Source organism: Rhinolophus sinicus, linkage group LG15 (assembly GCF_036562045.2).
Source record: "Rhinolophus sinicus isolate RSC01 linkage group LG15, ASM3656204v1, whole genome shotgun sequence".
Lineage (NCBI taxonomy): Eukaryota > Metazoa > Chordata > Mammalia > Chiroptera > Rhinolophidae > Rhinolophus > Rhinolophus sinicus.
In genome coordinates this window covers 16795261-16820223 of record NC_133764.1, presented here as the reverse complement: position 1 = coordinate 16820223, position 24963 = coordinate 16795261, and the positions used below count along the sequence as shown (strand labels likewise).

At 37.9% G+C, this 24963-nt stretch overlaps 1 protein-coding gene and 2 non-coding genes across 5 annotated transcripts in view; 2 read left to right on the top strand and 1 right to left on the bottom strand.

Annotated features, from left to right (window-relative positions):
* Positions 1–24963, bottom strand: part of SSH2 (slingshot protein phosphatase 2) — a 232578-nt gene that overhangs the window by 194368 nt on the left and 13247 nt on the right. The gene's annotated exons all lie outside the window — the stretch shown is intronic.
* LOC141569064 (small nucleolar RNA U13) lies at positions 13534–13637 on the top strand. Its single transcript, XR_012492458.1, has one exon. It is a non-coding gene; the product is annotated as a small nucleolar RNA U13 (small nucleolar RNA).
* LOC141569063 (small nucleolar RNA U13) lies at positions 17123–17226 on the top strand. Its single transcript, XR_012492457.1, has one exon. It is a non-coding gene; the product is annotated as a small nucleolar RNA U13 (small nucleolar RNA).

Sequence of the window (24963 nt, the reverse complement as noted above, 5' to 3'; positions counted from 1 at the left end):
CTAGCCCTTGCCTGTTTCTCTAGTTTCCTCATTCTGCCCCATTGCATGTTGACCCAGCCACACTGGCCTTCCTCCAGATTCTCAGACGTACCAAACTCTCTGTCTCAGGGCCTTTGCACATGCTATCCTCTTTGCTTCAACTCCTCTTTTCCTTGTTTTCCTATGGCTGGCTCCTACTCATTCTTCAAACCTCATTAAGTATGATTTGTTCAGAGGCCTTTCCTAACTTCCCATCTAAGCACTACTCCCTATTTGTTTCTGTCATAGAGTTATCGCAGTTTGTAATTACAAATTTGCATAGGTGCTTAGAAATTCTATCTTCACTACTATATAGAGTAATCTTCGCAAGAGAAGGAACTATGTCTGCGTTATTCATCAGTGCATACTTATTGTGTAGCACAGTATGTGACACATAGTAGACACTCAATAATTTTAAAATTAAAAAATCAATGAATGAAGATTTTAAAAAAGCAATTGGAGTAATACATGGAAACAACAGAAGCTCAAGAAAATCTGGGCTGCAAAAACTACCATACTACTTTACTCAACAGTCAAATTTCTTCCAGATTTCTACTATAGTATTCCACATTAAATAATGAGTTAGTCATAAGTATCAGTGAAGGCATATGCAAAAGAATATGAGATAAAATCCAGCTGTATCCTACTATATATATTACGCTATGATTCTAACTAGTAAACAAATTAATAGTGCAATATGATACTCGTGATCTCAAAATTATCTAAGCTACGTAAATTATGAACAGGCAGAAAAAATAAGCTCAAAGAAGCAAGTGAACAACTGAAAAAGTCTGGTTCAGAATTGGTTGATTTTTTATGTAAATCATAGGAAATCTTAAATACAGCATTCAGTGTTCTTATTTTTCATAATTAAAGCAATTGTACAAATTGGTGGCTAAATTACATGAATTTCCCCTAAATCTCATGTCTGTACATTTCATTTTTAAAAATATGCCCAGAAGTATAGTTTTAAAATTCCATAGTGAAAAGTCTAAGAACTGAAATATGATGACTATATTTTCCAAACAACAAAATCAAAATACATGTTGACAAATATTTAAAACAAAGAGTATTGAGAAATCCATAATTATTATCATATCCATAATACAGATAAGGGTACAGGGACTCAGTCAAATAATTTATCCAAAATGAGTATAAGAGGTAGAATCAGTATTCAGACTAAGCTCATGCTGTTTCCACTTGGCTACAATGCTTTCTACTGTTTGTTTATTCATTCATTCCAATATTAATTGAGTATCTATTAGGTGCTATTATGATTAAATGGATATTAGAAAGGGAATTTTAACTTGGCCTTAAAGTTCATAAATACTTCCAGAATCACGCAAAAGCGAGAGACAGAGAGACAGAGAGACAGAGACAGACAGACACAAACTACGTGAAACAAAGAGGATCAACTGTTTGTCTTCCTCTTTGTTAGATCTGCTCAAATAGCATGTGACATCCATTCGAGGCCTCTGGCCCATGAGAAAGTCATCAAAATAAGATGCATTGTTTCCAAGTCCCAGTCAAGGCTCATGAAAATTAAGCTAGTAAAAGCAATGTCATAAATATGATGTTGGATAGTCCAAATTTTGACACCTAAACATGTAACAAAATCAAATGTTAGAAAGATGATGTTTTCAAAAACAATGTTACAAAATAATTTGAGAATCAAATAAAAAAATAAAACGCAAACCACGTACAAAGCCACACTTAACATACTTGTGCACATGCTGCTATAATAAAAAGCCTTCTAGTCATTCGTTCATTTGTCCATCCATCCATCCATCCATCCATCCATCCATCCATCCATCCATCCATCATCCTTCTGACTGGTTGGCCATCAAACTCACTGAACACCTGCTACACAGGAAACTCTGCTGAACAGTGTATCAGAGTGAACCAAATGTGAATTCCAGTCTCAATTAAGTAGCTTTCAATTTAGTACTAGAAGGGAAAAAAAAGAATTGCAAGGTAGAAAGTAGAGGTTCCTTTCTGCTCAAGATTAGGGAGGGTTTTGTGGAGGAGAGGTGTTTAAACTGGGCCTTGATATGCAGAGAAGATGTGGACATACAGCAAGGGGAGGAGAGTGCACTTCTGTATTCTGTCTGAGTGGAGGTAGCAGGTTGCATACTGTAAAGGGGCGAGATGAAATCTAGGCTTCGTCCTGGCATCCATGATTCTGCTATGAATTCAGCCCACTTAACTCATAAATGTTGAGATACTTCCCACTTCTAAACTGTAAAATAGAGCTAATATTACCCTCCTCCTCGACTGGGATTTTGTGAGGCGTAATTAATACTTACAAAAGAGTAATATTCTCAGAGGAAGTTTCTTTTCCTGAATTTTAAAAGGTAGAAAATAATTTCACACATTACATTTTCTCTCCTAGTTTTTCCTTAATAAGTCCTGCATGAGCCATAGTCACTTTCTCTAGCCAATGAATGAATAAAACTAAGATGCTCAGGTATCACAGAAGTCTGGCCTCCTTGGCTCCACGTCCTAACCTTTCTTGAGCGACCAACAGAGGTGAGACACAGCAACTGCCTAGGAGGCGAAACAGAGACACAGAAAACACACTCAGGTGAATTAGGTGGCTGCTACCAGAACATAAGCTTCCTAACATAAAAGAAAGTATGTAATTCTCAGGAACTCGAGGGGTCATTACAGATGGATTTTGTTCAACGTACACAGATGAGGGAACTGAGGCTGAGAGAAATCTAATGACCTGCCAAGACTGCCCAGCTAGTTAACGGCAGAGCCAGGACTTCATTTCTGGAGCAGTCCTCTTTGCTTTAGACCAGAGGTTGAAAACCAGGGGCTCACAGGATGAATCTTGCCTGCAGAACTGTTTGGTATAGCCCTCACAGTGTTTTATTATTATTATTAATCTGAATTTTTAAAGCAAGAGATACACACAGACTGATTAGTCACAGACCATTCCCTAAGTATTGTACGTATAATCCCAGTTCACATATTCATGTTCCTTGCCTGGCTCTGGTAGGATGAGTTCTGACCCTACTTCACACAGTGCTGCCTTGTTTGGCACATGAGGAATTTAATCAAGGAAGTTATTTCCCTCCCATCCCAAATTTCAGATGTCAAGTTTGTTTCTTCTGCCTAATATGACCTCATATTTCAGTAATATTTTCATATAAATTATATGTTTTGTGTAGGATTTTATAAAAACACAGAAATAAGTGATATATACTCAAGGTTACAAAGCTAATTAGTGACAAAGCTAGGGCTAGACCCCAGGATTCCTGCTTAGCTCAGGGGTTGTTTTATGAAGCCTGAACCCACAGGTCCAAACGGCATATCCCACAATCATCAACAGCTCAGATCCTTCTTTTCAGCAAAATATTTATATCAAAGTAAAAGTGAACAGACTGCACTCTGAATAATATACTTCACTAGATATATGGGGTCTAAAAGATACAGGGTAGTATCTATGTGCCCATTCTACAGTCCAAGGTGTGATTTTTATCTTCAAATAATGTATATATATATAATATATAACCAATTATCACAAATGGAATGTTGGTGAACAGGGTTAAATGACTGCAGATGTTTTTAAAGAATTAAAGACTAGAAACTAGAAATTAATAATACATTGCCAACGTCGATATATATTTGAAGTACAGAAGATTTCCCAAACCTTAGTTATAGTAGCTGTAAAATAAGTTTATTATCAATTGGCCACCGAAGAACAGTAGCATGGTTTTAAAATGAAAGAGAGAAATAAAATCCTTACATTAAATGGAATTAGGGAATTGCAAACCATCTATAAGTCCCTCTTTTCCCAATGTCTTCATTAATAACAAAATAATTATGACAAGTACACGTGGAAGATGAAATTAGAACTTGAAAATGCCCTAGAACTGTAAAAGCAACTCAACTTTCTTCAAAAAGAAAAATATATTACACATCTGCATTGAAAACCAGACTGTATAATTGGCATCTCAAGATGTACCGGAAGTAGTCTGGTTACAGAACTCAATGGCTGGATGCTTCAGGGACACACGCAGCATGGTACATAGCTATTAATTTTGCCTGTCACCTGAACAGCTATACCATGCCAATTTTCTTAACTCTTCCTGAAATGGGAATATAATTTTAAATTTTTGGAAAATGATATTTGGGGTATACTCACTTCCACTACTGGTAGAAGTGTAAACTGATACAACTTTTCTGGAAAGCAATTTGGCACACTTACCAAAATCCTTTTAAAAGTTCACTGCCTTTTTTCCTAGAAAATCCATTTTGATATGCCATATTTCTTTCTCTTGCTATCATCATTATCAAATGAACACAACAAATTTGAAATCATCAAGGATTTATAACTGGCCTTAAGATGCTAGAGACTGAACAAGCTGGAACTTTTTTTCCGCCTCATTACATACTCAGCGTAGCATTCTATTCTCCCACAGAACTTTACAATACATGATTTTTAATAAACATGTTCCAAGCTGGAAGTCTACCAAGCCATCATTACAATTTTTTTCTTAATGGCCAAATTAAATTGTGCCTAGTGACAAGATGAATTCTTATATAACAAAAAGCACCTATTAAAAACTGAGTTTGTTGTTAATTTGTAGAGTTAATAAGCTCAAGAACTGCAAACCCTGAATGATGAGAACCTTTTACATTTTAGGCTATATCTTGGTAATTCAAACATTTTCCAAATTTATGTGAGTTGCCATTTAACTGGGTGTCCGCTATGTGCTGAATGACTGTAAAAAAGAAGAAAAGAAGAATATAAAAAGAAACAGAATATACATTTTCTTACCATGTTTCAGAAAGGTTTTTGCTAATCTGTACAGAAGACAATAGATAAGTATTAACCTAGTAACACATGACATAACTATGTTATCTAAATACCATGTTTCCCCAAAAATAAGACCGGGTAGACCAGGTCTTATGTGAATTTTTGCCCCAAAAGATGCATTAGGGCTTATGTTCAGGGAATGTCATCCTGAAAAATCATGTTGGGCTTATTTTTGGTTAGGTCTTATTTTCGGGGAAACACGGTAGTAGTTATTCATGGGAATTTTTGTCTATATACAGATTGATAAAACTACACATTGGATATATTTTAATTTCTATAGGGAATAAAGAATGAGAATTTCATCCTGTATAGTAAGTATAACAGGAAACAGATATTTAAATCACAGATGATGAGTTAGCTCTTTTCTTATTCCAAACTCTTTATTCAGTGTGCTAGACACCCTCCCCTGGGACTTGGGGACCATCAATTATCCCCTCTCTCACTTTTAAATTCTATCTCTTCCCTCACCCCCATCCCTCCAGCTCATTTCCATCAGTATATAAACATTTTCAAATCTATCTCATACTTTAAAAACAAAAACAAGACAAATCTTCATTTGACCCTACATGCAATCCTCTTTTTCTCCTTCCATTCACAGAAATACTTCCGGAAAGGAATCATTTACATTCACTCTTTCCATTTGCTCAATTTCCCCTTCAACCTACTACAGTCAGGTTCCTCTGTCCTGCCTCTGCACTGAAACTACTCTAACCAAAGTCATTGGGGCTTCCCTATTACCACTTCGGAACACTTTGCTTTGTCGTATTAGATTTCTCAGATGCATTTGGCAGAATCAGACCATTCACTCCTTCCTAAAACTCTACTCTTCCTAAATTCTCTACGGGTCTCCCACAAATTGCTTGCTGGTTGTTCCGTCTCAGTCTCTGCCAGGCATTCCTTTTCCACTTTTACCCCTCAAACATGGGGGCTCTCTGGGTTCTGTCCTTGGTACCTACCGTGTTTCCCCGAAAATAACAGCTAGCTGGACCATCAGCCCTAATGCGTCTTTTGGAGCAAAATTAATATAAGACCGGTCTTATATTACACTAAAATAAGACCGGGTATTATATTATATTATATTATTATAATATATTATACCCAGTCTTGGAGCAAAAATGAATATAAGACCCGGTCTTATATTATTTTATACCCAGTCTTATTTTAATATAACATTTAATATAATATTTAATATAATATTAATATTTAATATAATATTAATTTTTGCTCCAAAAGACACAGTAGAGCTGATGGTCCAGCAAGGTCTTATTTTCGGGGAAACACAGTATCTCCACGGATATTCTTCCAGTGATCTCATCTCATCTCAGAGTTTCAACAAGAGCCTGCAAACTAATCACTTCTAAATTTTCAGCTTGGATATTCTACTGCGTAATGGGAACATATTTATTTACTTAGATGTTCCATAGGATTACATACTTAACGTGTCCACAACTGAACTCATCTTCTTCCCATGAAGCTTTACTTCTTGTATCCTTCTTAACGGCATCCACCATCTATCTACTCAGCCCAACCAACCTCAAAATCTGCAAGAGTCAATTTAGGCTTCTCCTTCTGCCTCACCTCTCACGGTCCATCATCAAGCCCCTACCATTTTCCTTTTTATATTTTTCTCTAATCGATCTCATCCTTTCTACCCCAACCACGTTGCCTTAGTTTGGGCCTTTGGTTGTCCTGGGACTGACTTGGCTACTGCAATGATACACTCGAAATCACAGCTCTGACCTTACCTCTGAGAATAAAGCCCTTTATGTTCTTCATTGCCAAAAACAGTGTTACCTGTGTTAGAGTTACCAAAGCATGCTCATAAAAAATGCATATTCCTGGGCCAGTCTGCATTTCCACATACTTCTAAGTAACTGTGATACAACTTAAAGCTTGAGAAGTACTGGCTAAAGTTTAAGTCTAAATTTCTTACCAATGTACGCAAGGCTCTCCAGGGCTACGGAGGTTTTAAAACCTCCATAAAAATCCCTGAATTAGCTCTCTAGTCTAGCATCTGCATCTCTCTCCCATCAAATGCTTTATTATCTAGACTATTGACTTTTTCTGCACTTATTCCAGTGTCGTTAGGTTCCATACCTTTGCTCTTCTTCCCCTTTCTTTACTTCATCAAGTCAGATTCAACCTTTAGGGAATTATGAAAGAAGGTCCCCCACTAAACTGCTTTTATTCAATCAAACAGGCACTTAGCTCCCAACTCCTATTAACCAAAAACTGGGCTTTCCTGCCATGGTATCACAGAAAGATACTTGGTCTTTGTCCTTGTTTCCCGGCTCAAAGCTCCTAAAACCCTTGGAATTTCCTGAGTGATAAGGGTAATAGGAGCATCTTTTGTTCTAATGAGGTGACTCTTGACAGTCCCCTACATAACTTCAGAATGGGGACTAGTGACCAGAAAGATCAAACCTTGATTAGCATCTTGGAAATTTCAGCCCTACCCTCCCACCTCCAGGAAGAGAAGGGCTAGATAGAGATTGAGTTAATCACCAATAGCCAATGATTTAATCAACCCTGCCTAGGTAATAAAACCTCCATTAAAATCCCAGAATAGTTGGGTTCAGAGAGATTCCAGATTGGTGAACACATCAAGGTCCTGGGGGTGGTGGTGGTGACAAACCTAGAGAGGACGTGGATGCTCTGTGCCCCTCCCTCCATGCGCTGCCCTATGTATCTCTTCCCTTTGGCTGTTCCTGAGTTGTATCCTTTATCGTTTGAACCTGAGGAGGGGGATTATGGGAAACCCTGACTTGGTAGCCAAGTTGGACAGAGTGTGGGAAACCTGGGGACCCAATACTCGAGACGGGTGTCTGAAGTGAGGGCAGCCCTGTGGGACGGAGCCCTTAACTGTGGAGTCTGACACTAACGCAGGGCAGTGTCAGAACTGGGCACACGGACCTGCTTCTTAGAGAGTCAGAGAGTTGGTGTCAGGAGGAAGAAACACCTCGTGCTTGCCGTTAGAAACACGTGCATTCTCTGAAGGGGATGGAGCTTATGATTCAGAAAATAAGTGAAATTATTATTATTCTCTATCTTTAAGAATCTACTGCAAAAATCAAAGACATCACACACTCTAACAATATAACTATAAATAATGAAGGAAGACTGGGAATTTCCACTGACAGCATTTTCAAAAACAATCCATAAAGTACCCCATTTGATCTATTAAAATTGCTGACAGGAAACTGAAATTCATTAAGAGAAAACGTAACATTGCTTTTCAAAGTATTAAAATAGACTAAGTTCTAAATCTACAGCTTCCCAAAGGAGAAAGCCCATGGCTATATAAGGGTTACCACCACCACCCTCCAAGCTTATAGCAGTAAATATAGGCTTGATTAAGAGAAATTTTCAAGGAAACTTAAACATCATGATTCAAGTGCATTTTTTATAGTGAATTTCAACATTTATCAGAGGGCCTCTTTGTTTTCTCTTTAAAAACTACCTCTGTTACACAAATATGCTCACTGTTAAAGATTAAAAATACAAAAGTATAAAGAATATGTCAAATATTAAAAACTATCCATAATTCTACCATTCTGGAGATTCACTGTTTCATGTATTATCATCTAGATATACACATATAAAAATGAATATTAAGTAAAAATGAGTTCACACTGTACAAAGTGTTTTAAAATATGTGTATGCTTTTTTAAATCAAAATGTACCATCACCATATATTTTTAAAATTTAGTTTATTATAAATTTAACAAATGATACAAAAAAATTCCACCTACACTAATAAACCTAAAGTTCCCTTTAGAAACCCCAGGTTCAGCCTCCTCCCGTGGTAAGTGCAACTATCAGCCAGATTTTTAGATATATGTATGCTTATACAACTACAGGAATAATGTTTTATTTTACATACACAGTATTATATTGTATTCATTGTTCTGTAATTTGCTTTCTTTACTCAATATGCTATTTGAAAGATCTTTCCCTGTTAGTACATATAGGCTTATCTCATTCTTCGTAAGCATTGCATCATGTTCCAGAGTTTATTTAAGCATTCCCCTACTAATGGATATTTAGGGGTTTTTTTGGTTTTGTTTTGTCTTGTTTTGCTATTACAAACAATGCTATAATGATCATTACTTTTTTTAAAAATAAATTTTATTGGGAAATATTGGGGGACAGTGTGTTTCTCGAGGGCCCATCAGCTCCAAATCATTGTTCTTCAATCTAGTTGTAGGGGGCGCAGCCCACCATCCCATGCAGGAATTGAACCGGCAACCTTGTTGTTGAGAGCTCGCTCTAACCAACTGAGCCATCCGGCCGCCTCTACAATGATCATTCTTGCAGCACACACTTGTCTACATATAAGAATGTTTTTCTAAGGTAGATACCAAGAAAGGGAACTACTGAGTCATAAGCTACAGGTATTTTAAATTTTAACAGATTCTGCCAAATTGCCCTCCAAAAATGGCTATACCAATTTATATGTCCACAGTTTATAAGAATACTTCTTTCCCTATCCCCTCACATCAGACTTTATCACATTAAATATTTTTCCTAACCCCACTGGTGACAATTTTATCTTATTTTTAAAATTCTCTAATTACTAATGACATCGAACACATTTTCATATAGATTATTTCTATTCCCTGTTCTATAAGTTTATTTTTCCTATTAGGTATATTTTTTATTATTTGTAGGAGCTCTGTCTATATCACGAATACAAAACATTTGCTACATACATTGAAAATATTTCTCAATTATTGCTTGTCTTCTAATGTAATTATTGTCTTTTATTACATTAAATTTTAAATTTTGATATAGCAAAATTTCTTTTAGGGCTTTTGTGTTTTGTGACTTATTTAAGAAGATCTTTCCTTTCTCAAGGTCATAAACATACTTTTTTTCTAATAACTATATATTTAAACAATGTTTGGGCCTATAATCCACCTGGGATTTATTTTTGAAATTGGTCTAATGTGGGGTCTAACTTTACTTTTTTCCATACGGAAAGCTACCAACTCCAGTTGTAGTTCTTGCTATCCCCACTGATTTGAAACATTTCTATCATGTAGTAAATACAGAGAGAGAAAGAGAGAGAGAGAGAGAGAGAGAGAGAGAGAGAGAGAGAGATCTGCATCTATACCATTAATCTTACTGCTTTAGTGCTGGTTTACAACATTTGGCATCTGCTAGGGCACAGCTCTCTCTCTCGTTTAAAAACATCTTGCTATTCTTGAGCATTTTCTCCTCCACATGAATTTTAGAATCAGTTTCTCAAGTTCCAAGAGAAAGCCTGTTGGGATTCTCATTGGGAATGCATGGAAGGTATAAATTAATTTGGGTTACAAATGGCATCTTTGCAATATTAAGTCTTCTCTTTAAGGAACATGCATAGATCTCTATTTGCTCAGATTCTCTTTTATATCCTTCAATACGTTTCATATAGTTCTTACAGATTATTTGTCACAGTGTTGCCAGGCAGAGTAGGCGCTCTGTAAACAGTAGCTACTGTTATTAATTTAGGGTTTAATGGTTACAGTATACTGAAAAACAAACAAGGAAGCTTATTCTAGAAACCACTGTCAGTTTCCCAGGCCAAAACTAAATCTGGATCCTTCAATCCCCATCTCCCTTCCTATTGCTACCGTCCATTTTTAAGAATTACTTTAAAACCAAGTTTTTAAAAATCCAATTTTAGGTAGTAATGTATTAACTCATTAGTGAATACATTTAAGCCTTGAACAGTCTCTGTTCTCTGTTGAACAATCTCTGGGCAGATCCTTAATAAAACACTAAGAGCATCTAAAAATACATTTCCAAGACATAGCATGTACATCACACTTCCTGTGCAGGGACACGGACCCAGAGATCAGTTAACAGAATTATCTCTCAGTCTGTTCTGCATGTCTGCCAATAATTACCATAAAATCCAAGGAACAAAACCCAATTACAGTACTCGTTCAACTACCATTCCATGGTTCTGAAGACACTTTACCAAGAGTATACAGTATCTTTGAACGCTAAAACTGAACAAAACCTTAGAGATTCGACTCATTTCTCTGATGAGAAAACTATGGCCAGACAGACGAAGAGACAGGCCAGGGCCACAGAGTTAAACGACAGCAAAACCACATGAACGGCTGTCCTAACAGGCCAGTGTAGTTTCTTCCACAGCACGCAGCTTGTGTTTCTTTGGGGCTACCTGTTTTACTTGATAATATCCCTATTATGATATTTTGGTAACAACTTAATATAATACTTAGATCAGTAATTGTTATAAAAACAAGCTATTATCACAGACTATATTTAATAACATTTTTAAAAGTCTTGGAGCATGAATTTGGATATCATTATGGAATTGTTTAATGAGGATTACTGAAGGATAAGCTTGAGCTTTGTTAGAAAGCAACAACAAAACCCAGAGTACTTCAGATATACATCCTAGATCTTCTTTCTTAGACCCACCAAAAATGATATGGCATTCAAGATTGGAGTTTAAGCAAGATGGATAAGGCAGGCCAATCTTTGGCGTGTACTATTAAAACAATGGGCTCTGAAGTCAGATGCCTGGATTCTAATCCTGTCCTGCCCCTTATCTTAGCCTCAATTTCCTCATCTGCAAAATGGGGGTGATAATAGTACCTATCCTCAGAAAGTTGGTGTGAGGACTAACTCAGCATAGTACTTACAAAGAGCTCAGAACAGTACCTGACAGAGTTAAGTGCTCAGTAAATATTGGTTATTCTTATTTCTTTCATTTTGGAGAGAAGAAACTTTCTGGTCTTCATAGCACAGGGAACAGACCAATTTTTAAACGACCTTCTGCTTTGGAAGTTAGGGGATGCTATTACTAAATATTAATTTTAGGAAAGAAAGAAGTACTTTCAGCTTTGTAATTTCATATGAAGAAAACATTTCCTTCCCTTTCTTTTATAAAAATGAGGATGATCTTACAAAATGTAGAATTGTTTTTACAGGCTAGTAAATGTGAAGACAATGAAAGAAACTGTGTTTAGACAGAGATTGCACTTAACCCCCCATCAAAGAAAATGACAGATACCAGAAAGAAAAAGCCTAAATCTATGAAGCTCAATACTGGGGAGTCTTCAAGGTCCCAGGGAATGGCTGGAAAGGACTTTGGAGAGAATCAGACATGTATCCTTTTCCCACCAAATTCCAAGAAAACAGCTGGAGTTTTATACACGAGACTTAATTTCATAGCGAAGACAATTTGGGAATTGGGCAACTCCCTGGGGTGGGACTCATATGAACACAAAGTAAAAACATAGTGATTTTTACAAACCAAATATTTTGATGGTTTATATTTCTATAGTCTTAACAGCAATCTTAATCACAGAAACAGTAGAAAAAGTCAAGAAATAAAATTGAAATAACATGTATATTCTTTCATAGGTAACTTACCATCCTTCTAACTTAAAATAATGAAAGTCATTTTATATATAAGTTGTCTAGTTTCTTTAGAAAGAACAAATGGTGCGGGGACAACTGAATAGCCATATGCAGACAAATGAAATTGGACTCTTACTTCACAGCATGTTAATTCAAAATAGATAAAAGAGCTAAAAAAAAAAAAAAAAAAGCCTAAAACTCTTAAAAGAAAACATAGAGGTAAATCTTCATGACCTAGGATTTCGCAAAGGATTCTTAGATATAACTCTAAAACACGAGCAACAAAAGGAAAAATACATAAATTGGAATCATCAAAATTAAAACCTTTTGTGCTTTAAAGGACACCCTAAAGAAAGTGAAAAGACAATCCACAAAGTGGGAGAAAATAATTGCAAATCATATATCTGACAGGAGACTTGAATCTAGAATATGTAAAGAACTCTTACAACTCAATAATAAAAAGACAAATAACCCAATTTAAAAATGGGCAAGGTATCTGAATAGAAATTTCTCCAAAGAAGATATTCAAATGGCCAAGAAGGGATGTTCAACATCATTAGCCATCAGGGAAACGCAAATCAAAGCCATAATGAGATAACACTTCACACTATAAAGATGGTTAGAATAAAAACCAGATAACAAGTTCTAATGTGCATGTGAGGTAATCGGAACTCTCATACACTTAAGTTCCTTTATAAAGAAATATAAAATGGTGCAGTTGCTTTAGAAAACTGTCTGGCAGTTCCTCAAATGACTAAAAAAAGTTACCGAGTAATTACACTCTTTAGGTAATGAAATGAAAATATATGTTCACATAGAAACTTGCATACGAATGTTTATAGCAGCATTATCCATAACAGCCAAAAGATAACAACAACCTAAATGTCTATCAGTGAACAACAGGATAATAAAACGTAGTATATCCATACAATGGAATATTATTCGATAAAAACGAATGAAGTACTGATACATACTAGATATAGATGAACCTTGAAAATATGCTAAGGGAAAAAAGCCAGTCACAAAAGACAACATACCAACTGATTCTATACATATGAAAGTCTAGAATAAGAAAATCTACAGAGACAAAAAATAGATCAGCGGTTGCTTAGGGCTGAGGGGATAACGTGGTGATAACTAAACGGTAAGAGGTTTCTTTCTGAGTTGACAAAAATGTTCAAAAACTGACTGTGGTGATGGGTGCTCCCATCTGTGAATATACTACAACCACTGAACACTTTACATGTGTTAACTGCATAATATGAATTATGTTTAAATACAGCTGTTAAAAAATAATAAGTCTTATCCTTTTGTAGTTCATAAGTGTGATGATTGGGTGTTCACGCTTTTGCGTGAGGTGTGCCTCCCACAAACCTTGTTACGACATCGGCACATTACCCGTCTGATGTGAGAAGAAAAAAAAAGTCTGAAAAAAATTTTAAAACATCAATCTATGAAAAGAACCTGGACCTGTACTCATCTGACGTGGTTCTAACCAAGAATACTTTTGCTACATTCAATGGAAGAACCAGGCTGGGTCAGACTTAGTGACAGGCTGGAGCCCCTGTGCCAGTGTCCATACATCAGTGCCCACCAGAAACACCAAGAGCCTTTAACATCACACAGGCCCAGACCTCATCAAGAGAGACTTGGTGGGACAGAGATGAGGCCCACAAATCTGCTTTGCTCGGTTCCCACGTTTGTCCAGCGCAGATGGTTGGTGACCACATTCAACACACTTTCATGCATCGTCCTGTCTGGATGAAATCCACCAGACTCAAGCTACATTTCTAAACAAATTCTACAATGCTGAACACATACCCTAGTTACAGAAAAAGAAAAAAATAGCCTCTAAACTTAAGACTTGTGAAAAGCAGTCCAACGGTAACTGCAGAATTTTCAGTCTTCTCATTTGAAGGAAGGGCTATCCAGCTCTAGACAAAGGGGCCATAAATAGCTATAAAAGCACGAGCAGGACTGATTGATTTTATAGCAACTCACTTAAATCAAAAGCCCTCACTGTAGAACACACCACAAATACCTGGTACCACTAACAGAAGAATACTTACTCTTGTACATTTTAATGGTTACAATTCAGAACCTTACATCCTGTCCATCCCATTACTTTTCTAGATTCTAATTAAAAACCATCTTTAAACTGAAGAGACTTTGCACAAACAGTATATAGCTTGCAGATACCTAGCACCAAGCAGCATTTTTAAATGAGAAAAATGGCGTTTAGAATTTTAAAAAGTAGAGAAATAAAATAACAGTAGACATTTTCAATAGTAAATATATATTAAAAAAAAAACTTCTAGACATTCCTTACGTGATATTTCTATCTATCTGGAAAATATAGAATTGCCAAAGCAACTCCCTCCTACCACCTCAGCTAAAAAAAAAGGGATTCTAAGTACAGGAAAGACATGTCCCAAAGCTGATTAACTCCATCCCCTGCGGGCAAGGGGTGACATGCTTTTTAAACCTTCAGGTTTACTCTTACTTTCTATTCAATTCTGAAAAGGTTGGTTTTCCTGGTTTCCTGATATGAAGCAGCAAATCAAAGAGCTACTAGAGGAAGACACAATGACAGTAAGAAGTGACAATAAGGGGAAGATTCAGTACATAAGCTACTATAAAAAGTAGACCCAAACACAAACACCAAAAGCACAATCCTACTTGGAAAAGAAGCTCCTAAGGGCATCGCTGTATTAGAACTCAGTGTAATACTTCTTACTTGGCCGCCCTCCCCCCAATCTAATCTCTCCAACTGTCCTTTGTAACGTCTCTCCTCCCATTTCCTCACAAGCTTGCTCCACGAATCACTGTCTCTTCCCTACTATATCTTCACCCTTTTCTTGCTTAAGGACTCCTTCCCTCTCAGCAGAAAAATATTCTTAAGTCTCTTCCAAATAACACAAAGGAGTCCTTTTTTCTCCCCCAACGCTCTCCTCTAGGTACTTTCTTCTCCTTTTCTTCAGAGATGGGTTTTGGAAAGAACAGCGTCTACTTTCTAGCTCCCCTTCCTCACCACTCATTTCTCTTCTAAGCAGTAGCTGGTCTTCTGACCACCCACTCCACCGCAGCTGCTCTCAACCTCGGTCACTCGTGCCCTCAGAATTACCACTGACTTTCTACTCTTACCTCGGTTGACCTCTCCGAGACATCTGATCCAACAGTGACCACTTCCTTCTTGCAACTCCCTCTTTGCTTAGAGTCTGTGATGCCACACTCACTTGGATTCTTCAGTCCTGGGATGTCAATGGAATGTATGCAAAAAAAGGGGAGGAGGGTTCATGATCAAATAGGTTTGGGAAACGTAGTATTAAAGTTAAACAGGTATCTTTACCATATGTTTTCTCAGATTTCTCACATCAATACTGATGTGCATTGTGATTCTACAAGATGGGGTTCTGCAGTGTTTCCCAAACTTACTTGACTCTAGGACCTTTCCTTCCCTTTTAAATCTTCTATGATAAATGAATTAAGGGACATATTTTGGGTAACATCATTCTTAATGTTCTTTTTCAGTCTTATCTGCAGAGTCTTCTTTCTCCTCTAGCCTCTCAAATGTCCAAGTTCCCCAAAACTCCACTTTTAGTGCTTCCCTCGTCTCAGGCCTTAGTCCGAACCCCTCAGCGCTCCACTTGTTTTCCCCTTTACATTCACAGTAAGTGATCTCATTCACAGCCTCATGGTTTCAACCCCGCGTTATAGTCAACAGGTGATTCTGCCACTTACGGTGTAAACTCGGATCCTGGTTTCCTAATTTATGACATGGAAACAATGATAACTAATTCAAATGGACTACAGGACATGATGTACATAAAAGTATTTACCACAGCATATTGACACATTGACAACGTATTTACACATTTAAGCAAAAGCTTAATAAATGGTCACCATCATTTCCTCTGTCTCCAGCCTCGAGCTCCTTGCTGAGCAGCAGCTGTATCTGTGCAATGGGGCTCTCTCCCTCGGCTGCTGCACATACACCTGAAACTCAGGAAGCTCACCTGCCACCCACCATGGCAACTGTGCCCTCTAGCCGGTGCATAGCAGTGCCCTTCACCCAGATGCCCAAACCTGAATAGAAATTTCTCCAAAGAAGATATTCAAATGGCCAAGAAGGGATGTTCAACATCATTAGCCATCAGGGAAACGCAAATCAAAGCCATAATGAGATAACACTTCACACTATAAAGATGGTTAGAATAAAAACCAGATAACAAGTTCTAATGTGCATGTGAGGTAATCGAACTCTCATACACTTAAGTTCCTTTATAAAGAAATATAAAATGGTGCAGTTGCTTTAGAAAACTGTCTGGCAGTTCCTCAAATGACTAAAAAAAGTTACCGAGTAATTACACTCTTTAGGTAATGAAATGAAAATATATGTTCACATAGAAACTTGCATACGAATGTTTATAGCAGCATTATCCATAACAGCCAAAAGATAACAACAACCTAAATGTCTATCAGTGAACAACAGGATAATAAAACGTAGTATATCCATACAATGGAATATTATTCGATAAAAACGAATGAAGTACTGATACATACTAGATATAGATGAACCTTGAAAATATGCTAAGGGAAAAAAGCCAGTCACAAAAGACAACATACCATCTGATTCTATACATATGAAAGTCTAGAATAAGAAAATCTACAGAGACAAAAAATAGATCAGCGGTTGCTTAGGGCTGAGGGGATAACGTGGTGATAACTAAACGGTAAGAGGTTTCTTTCTGAGTTGACAAAAATGTTCAAAAACTGACTGTGGTGATGGGTGCTCCCATCTGTGAATATACTACAACCACTGAACACTTTACATGTGTTAACTGCATAATATGAATTATGTTTAAATACAGCTGTTAAAAAATAATAAGTCTTATCCTTTTGTAGTTCATAAGTGTGATGATTGGGTGTTCACGCTTTTGCGTGAGGTGTGCCTCCCACAAACCTTGTTACGACATCGGCACATTACCCGTCTGATGTGAGAAGAAAAAAAAAGTCTGAAAAAAATTTTAAAACATCAATCTATGAAAAGAACCTGGACCTGTACTCATCTGACGTGGTTCTAACCAAGAATACTTTTGCTACATTCAATGGAAGAACCAGGCTGGGTCAGACTTAGTGACAGGCTGGAGCCCCTGTGCCAGTGTCCATACATCAGTGCCCACCAGAAACACCAAGAGCCTTTAACATCACACAGGCCCAGACCTCATCAAGAGAGACTTGGTGGGACAGAGATGAGGCCCACAAATCTGCTTTGCTCGGTTCCCACGTTTGTCCAGCGCAGATGGTTGGTGACCACATTCAACACACTTTCATGCATCGTCCTGTCTGGATGAAATCCACCAGACTCAAGCTACATTTCTAAACAAATTCTACAATGCTGAACACATACCCTAGTTACAGAAAAAGAAAAAAATAGCCTCTAAACTTAAGACTTGTGAAAAGCAGTCCAACGGTAACTGCAGAATTTTCAGTCTTCTCATTTGAAGGAAGGGCTATCCAGCTCTAGACAAAGGGGCCATAAATAGCTATAAAAGCACGAGCAGGACTGATTGATTTTATAGCAACTCACTTAAATCAAAAGCCCTCACTGTAGAACACACCACAAATACCTGGTACCACTAACAGAAGAATACTTACTCTTGTACATTTTAATGGTTACAATTCAGAACCTTACATCCTGTCCATCCCATTACTTTTCTAGATTCTAATTAAAAACCATCTTTAAACTGAAGAGACTTTGCACAAACAGTATATAGCTTGCAGATACCTAGCACCAAGCAGCATTTTTAAATGAGAAAAATGGCGTTTAGAATTTTAAAAAGTAGAGAAATAAAATAACAGTAGACATTTTCAATAGTAAATATATATTAAAAAAAAAACTTCTAGACATTCCTTACGTGATATTTCTATCTATCTGGAAAATATAGAATTGCCAAAGCAACTCCCTCCTACCACCTCAGCTAAAAAAAAAGGGATTCTAAGTACAGGAAAGACATGTCCCAAAGCTGATTAACTCCATCCCCTGCGGGCAAGGGGTGACATGCTTTTTAAACCTTCAGGTTTACTCTTACTTTCTATTCAATTCTGAAAAGGTTGGTTTTCCTGGTTTCCTGATATGAAGCAGCAAATCAAAGAGCTACTAGAGGAAGACACAATGACAGTAAGAAGTGACAATAAGGGGAAGATTCAGTACATAAGCTACTATAAAAAGTAGACCCAAACACAAACACCAAAAGCACAATCCTACTTGGAAAAGAAGCTCCTAAGGGCATCGCTGTATTAGAACTCAGTGTAATACTTCTTACTTGGCCGCCCTCCCCCCAATCTAATCTCTCCAACTGTCCTCTGTAACGTCTCTCCTCCCATTTCCTCACAAGCTTGCTCCACGAATCACTGTCTCTTCCCTACTATATCTTCACCCTTTTCTTGCTTAAGGACTCCTTCCCTCTCAGCAGAAAAATATTCTTAAGTCTCTTCCAAATAACACAAAGGAGTCCTTTTTTCTCCCCCAACGCTCTCCTCTAGGTACTTTCTTCTCCTTTTCTTCAGAGATGGGTTTTGGAAAGAACAGCGTCTACTTTCTAGCTCCCCTTCCTCACCACTCATTTCTCTTCTAAGCAGTAGCTGGTCTTCTGACCACCCACTCCACCGCAGCTGCTCTCAACCTCGGTCACTCGTGCCCTCAGAATTACCACTGACTTTCTACTCTTACCTCGGTTGACCTCTCCGAGACATCTGATCCAACAGTGACCACTTCCTTCTTGCAACTCCCTCTTTGCTTAGAGTCTGTGATGCCACACTCACTTGGATTCTTCAGTCCTGGGATGTCAATGGAATGTATGCAAAAAAAGGGGAGGAGGGTTCATGATCAAATAGGTTTGGGAAACGTAGTATTAAAGTTAAACAGGTATCTTTACCATATGTTTTCTCAGATTTCTCACATCAATACTGATGTGCATTGTGATTCTACAAGATGGGGTTCTGCAGTGTTTCCCAAACTTACTTGACTCTAGGACCTTTCCTTCCCTTTTAAATCTTCTATGATAAATGAATTAAGGGACATATTTTGGGTAACATCATTCTTAATGTTCTTTTTCAGTCTTATCTGCAGAGTCTTCTTTCTCCTCTAGCCTCTCAAATGTCCAAGTTCCCCAAAACTCCACTTTTAGTGCTTCCCTCGTCTCAGGCCTTAGTCCGAACCCCTCAGCGCTCCACTTGTTTTCCCCTTTACATTCACAGTAAGTGATCTCATTCACAGCCTCATGGTTTCAACCCCGCGTTATAGTCAACAGGTGATTCTGCCACTTACGGTGTAAACTCGGATCCTGGTTTCCTAATTTATGACATGGAAACAATGATAACTAATTCAAATGGACTACAGGACATGATGTACATAAAAGTATTTACCACAGCATATTGACACATTGACAACGTATTTACACATTTAAGCAAAAGCTTAATAAATGGTCACCATCATTTCCTCTGTCTCCAGCCTCGAGCTCCTTGCTGAGCAGCAGCTGTATCTGTGCAATGGGGCTCTCTCCCTCGGCTGCTGCACATACACCTGAAACTCAGGAAGCTCACCTGCCACCCACCATGGCAACTGTGCCCTCTAGCCGGTGCATAGCAGTGCCCTTCACCCAGATGCCCAAACCTGAAACACGGAAGCCATACTCTAGACTCTTCCTTTTTCAATTACTATCCTTCCCTCTGCTCACCAGTTTAGTATCTAAGTACATCTGGCTTCCCTCCAATACATTTTCGGATGGCTATCTTCCTAAAGTGCAAAATCGGATGCCATTACTCCCCTGCTTAAAATTCTTCAATATTTCTTCATGGCTTTCAGGATAAAATTCAACCTCCTAATGTATCAACCCAAAATGTACCAACCCTGCCAAAACTTTACTCACGTTTTAACCCTTTCCCTAAGTTTTTCATCAAGAGTTTCTCCAAATCTCTCTTAGCTTTAGATTTATTATTAAAAACTACTCTTCCTTACTGTAAAAATGGCTTGAGTTGAAGTTTTGATACAAGTTTTCTTACAAAAAAACTATAAAAATCTCTATAACTAGAGAATAAATGTCTATCTTTCCAGTTATCCATGCCTGTCCTCCTTTTACTAGCAAACAGTGTTTCCAGCTATCATGGCGATCGCTATTCAGCTAAAATACCAAAATCAAGTTAGCATCAGACCTAGTTCCATAACCACAGCAGGATTAAAAAAAACATAAAATAGGATTCAGTAGCTGCATTTAATTAACTTTAAATGGATAAATCATCCAATCATAGATGAATAGGTCTCAAAGGACAGTAGGAGAAAAATAATCACAGATAAGAGACTGCTAGATATTTAAAAGTCTTAAAAGCATAAGCTAATTATAACTCATACATTAAAAACGCCACACCTTAAATTCCCATGGTCACATGGCAGTGATATTTTAACAACTCTTACTCTTAAGACTTCCTGGAACCAGGTTACCTGTAAACACAGATTCCTAAGAATTCCCAAGATGAGTTAAATTCTATGGGGAAATTACCAGTATCTGTTATTACCAGTGCTCAGACTGAGCAAAGAAACACCACCCCGTTTCTAACATATTACGTCACTATGAGTCACCTTAAAACAAGATTTTCCTCCTTATTTAAAAACAAGACGATCCTATACTAAGCAACAAGTGATAAGGTACAAGTTTAGACAACTTGACTTTCAGTAGAAAACACATGATAGCACTTGAACAAAAGCATATTATCGCTCTTTAGAATTTTACCGTCTATCACTGTTTTATTTTTACTTTCAAACGTTGGATCTTCAAGGAAATGTTCAGAGGTTGCACCCCTGTTCATTGTAATCTGAAAAATAAATACTTCCTTGAAGAAAAGGGGGGAGCTATTTGTCTTCATATATGGCAATTTCTCAAGCTATATTTATGCTTTCTACATGATTCATTATATTTGAGCACCACAATCTGACCCAAGCAACTTAAGTCCCAAAGTACTGTAAGCTACAAATGACTGTTATTCATAGAGTAAATGTACAAAGACTATCATATTATTGCATTTGTCATAAGTACTTTTTGTCAGTGGTGTAAGATCTTGTTAGATACATGTGTCAACACTACAACAGATCACCTGTAACTATTTATGGCTCAGTGTAGCTTCAGTTGAAAATGGTTAACATCCTTGATGAATGACTCCCAGGTGAATTTCATCATTAGGGGTTCCTGACATCTTGCATTCCACTTACTATCACTTTGTCAACTTTGAAAACCTTAACAACATAAATTTGAAAGGAAGCAAATTTTTTTTTGCATTAAGAAATCACAATATTCTTCTGTGTAAATGATATACTTCACAATTTAAACAATAAAAAAAATGAAAATTAGTGTATTATTTAAGGGGATCATGTTCAGTTTGGACTCTACATTTTAGGCAGTTATGTTAGTTTTCCCTTGAAATACAATGGAAAATCTCACCCTAATTCCTAAAATAGTGACATTCCCTTGGCCACACTCATCTGTGACGGGTGTGGCAGAAAACAAAAATCATCATTGGTCTGTGTTGTACATTGGGAGCCAAGTTGAGCCCGGGACAATCTCAATTTCTTCATCCTCAAACATCACGTGCTGTACCTACAGTAACAACAGCTGCTGTGTTTGAAGGCCAGCCAGGTTCTATGCTTAAGCATCTCACAAATAATAACTCTGGAGTTGCATCTAATGTGCATTTAATGTATGCTAACTTGATTATATGTGCTCAGAAGACAATACATATGAAAACATGTGATAGCGCACATGATTTTACCTACCATTACATGCAATAAGTGCATGTAACGAAGTGAGCACGAGATGGGAGAAAGCATGTTTCCTCGGACAGCCTCAGTTACAGAGTTGTATACCCAAAATAATGCATATTGTTCTTTAGGGGTGATTTAAGAGATCTTTTTTTAAGGATAATTTTGACTCTAATTTGATTTTTGTCTTCTATACTAACTTTAGAACCCTGCTAAGGTGTGGGGGCAGAGCCCCAGAAAGTAGTTTACAGGCTCTCGGCCTCACATGGAGGGGTGCTGGCTCGGGTAGTAGATGGCCGTCAGCTGTGGCTGATTGGCCGTCAGCTGTAGCCAGTTAGCCAATTAGCCGCTAATATTAACTGCCGCGGCTGCGGAGGAGAGCGGAGGAGAGTGAAGGAGAGTCGTCGGTGGGTTGCGGACAGAGCGGACAGCAGGTCGCCCGTCCAGTGAACCCAGCCTCCAGTGAGACCGTAGTGGTATGACTCCCCTACCTATGGCTCCGTGGGTGTTCCTTTTTGGCCTCACCATATCCTGCGTTATGTGGGGAGCGGGACCAGAGACCCCGCAGGCCTCCCCGCACGACAAATAGCGCAGCGAGCAGGGTCTCCCGCATGACATAAGGTGAGACATCACCGTATCTCATTTGGTTCTCATCAAGACTCTGTGAGGTAGGTGAAACTATTAACTCCATTTTACAGGAGAATTAACATGCATAGAGATTATGCAACTAGCTTGGCAGAGATAGGATTCCAACTTAGGTCTCTCTGACTCCAAAGCCTCTGCACTTAACTACCACGCTGTATTGCAATATTATACACCCATTTTCTAGATGAAGTATGAGAGGCTCAGAAAGATTAAGCAAACTTGTCCAATATTACACTGCTAGCAAGTCTTTATACCAGGATTTCTCGTTTCCAATTCAACACTCTTTCTACATTATACAAAGATGTTTTTTCCCCACTAGGTTACCCTGGAAACCTAATAAAATAACTAAGTGATAGAAGTCAGGAATGAGTAATGGAGTACTAAAATGGGGGGGGGGGGGATTACTGATATAAAGTGCTCACAAACTAGTGGCCCACAAGATAAATCTGGGCCACGATATATTCTGTTCAGCCCTCAAGATACATTTCTTTAAATCATTAGTTGTTATGATACACGTTTGACAACAGCCATTGCAAACATCCTTTTCCCTTATTGCCACTCAGTGATTAAGAAGAAAAATCATATACTTGCTTTCCCAGGCTCTCTTAAGAGCTGTAACTATGTAACCTAGTTCTGGCCAGAGACTTAGAGAAGTCAGCTAGGAATAGGGGGTTGGTTTCCAGAAAAACTTTTGCTTTCCTAAGGAAAGGCACAGCTGACTGCTGGCACTGCACCTTTTACCCCTTCTTGCATCAAGCGTGGATGCACTAACTACAACAGGTATGTTTTATGGGGAGACAAGCATAAAAACGGGAAGCCAGCAGAACAGATAAAGAACCCGGATCCTTACGGCATTGACAAGCAGCTGAGTTAGTCCCGGGCTGTATGTATAGCTTTAGATTTCCTGCTAGATAAACCAAAAATATTCTTGTGGCTTAAATTTGGTCTTTTGTTACTTGGAGCCAAAATCATTCCCAGCTCATTATGTTGCCAGCACTTAAAATGAGTAGATTTCACATAATCTGCATCACTAGTGTTTCTTGAAATAGAAGACTTTTCTGGCAACATTGGGTCTACACTCTCACTTGGTCACAATTGGCAGCCCCGATGACAGAGTTCACCGTCTCCAACTTACCACGGGCCCCACTTGGCCGGCTTCGCCTGCCTGACCCCCTCGCCACACTGAAACATGTGACCTTTCATGTTATACCTCAGTGTGTGTCTAACCTAGAACCCAGGTGTTCCCACGAATGCCTAACATCTTGGAAAACCTCTAATCAATTCCACGTGGTGCGGGGGTTTTACTGCAGCAAAAACTCTCCTGAAACTTCCCAAGAGATGAGGTATCCCGACCTTTACCTCTGGAGCCAAACTCTGGAAACTTTTTAAGTAAAATGAGGAGTTAGAACAACTTCCAAGATCTGAAATTCTGTGAGAACCTAGGAAGCAATATTTATGAACAAACCCCAAGACTTCAATAATAATTAAAGGTCCAAGAAACCTCCTGGATTTCTTACTGAGAAGTAGCAAGGAAGTATAAAGATTACTGTATCTAAAATCCCCCAAGTAAGAAGTCGGGGGTGTGATTCGGTACCCTTAGCAGCAAGGGAAGCTTGCACGACCACTGCACATTACTGGTAAAGGTTCAGAGCTCAGCTGTCCAAAGCTATTAAGCCCGAATTTCACAAAGCTTCAGATGTCACAGGTAAGGGACAATGCTGTGCGACATTTGGTTGTCATTTAGGATAGCTAAATAATGTAGACTTTCACTAGAAGCAATTTCGAGAAATGACACACATCTCAACTGCCAAAAGATTGTTTCTTGTCAATTCTTTGGACAAATGATAAAAATGAAGGACTGAATTATCTTAAATACCACTTATTTGTGCCCACTGAGCATTAAATCTGGACTCATATGTTCAGTGCAAAATTCCACTGCATCTTTATCTAAAAAGAATTGTAACAGCTTTAATGGTAGCTGTAGATAACCACAGACTATAGTTTTCACCATCTTCAAACGTACTTCATTACACATTGCTTCATTACCATTCAAAGACAGTTGTGCCAAATTCAATTCAGGCTGTACAACTTCTCATAGGATAATGCATCTGAAAGTAATTCATATTTGGCACAATTCAGTAAAGACTCAAATATATCACCTATAATAAATAGGCTTTGGAAGCCATGCTATCATAATCTTTTAAAACTAAGTACTGTATGTAATACTGTGCAAGAAGCAAGTAATTAAATATGCTTAACATTAGTAATAACCAGCAGT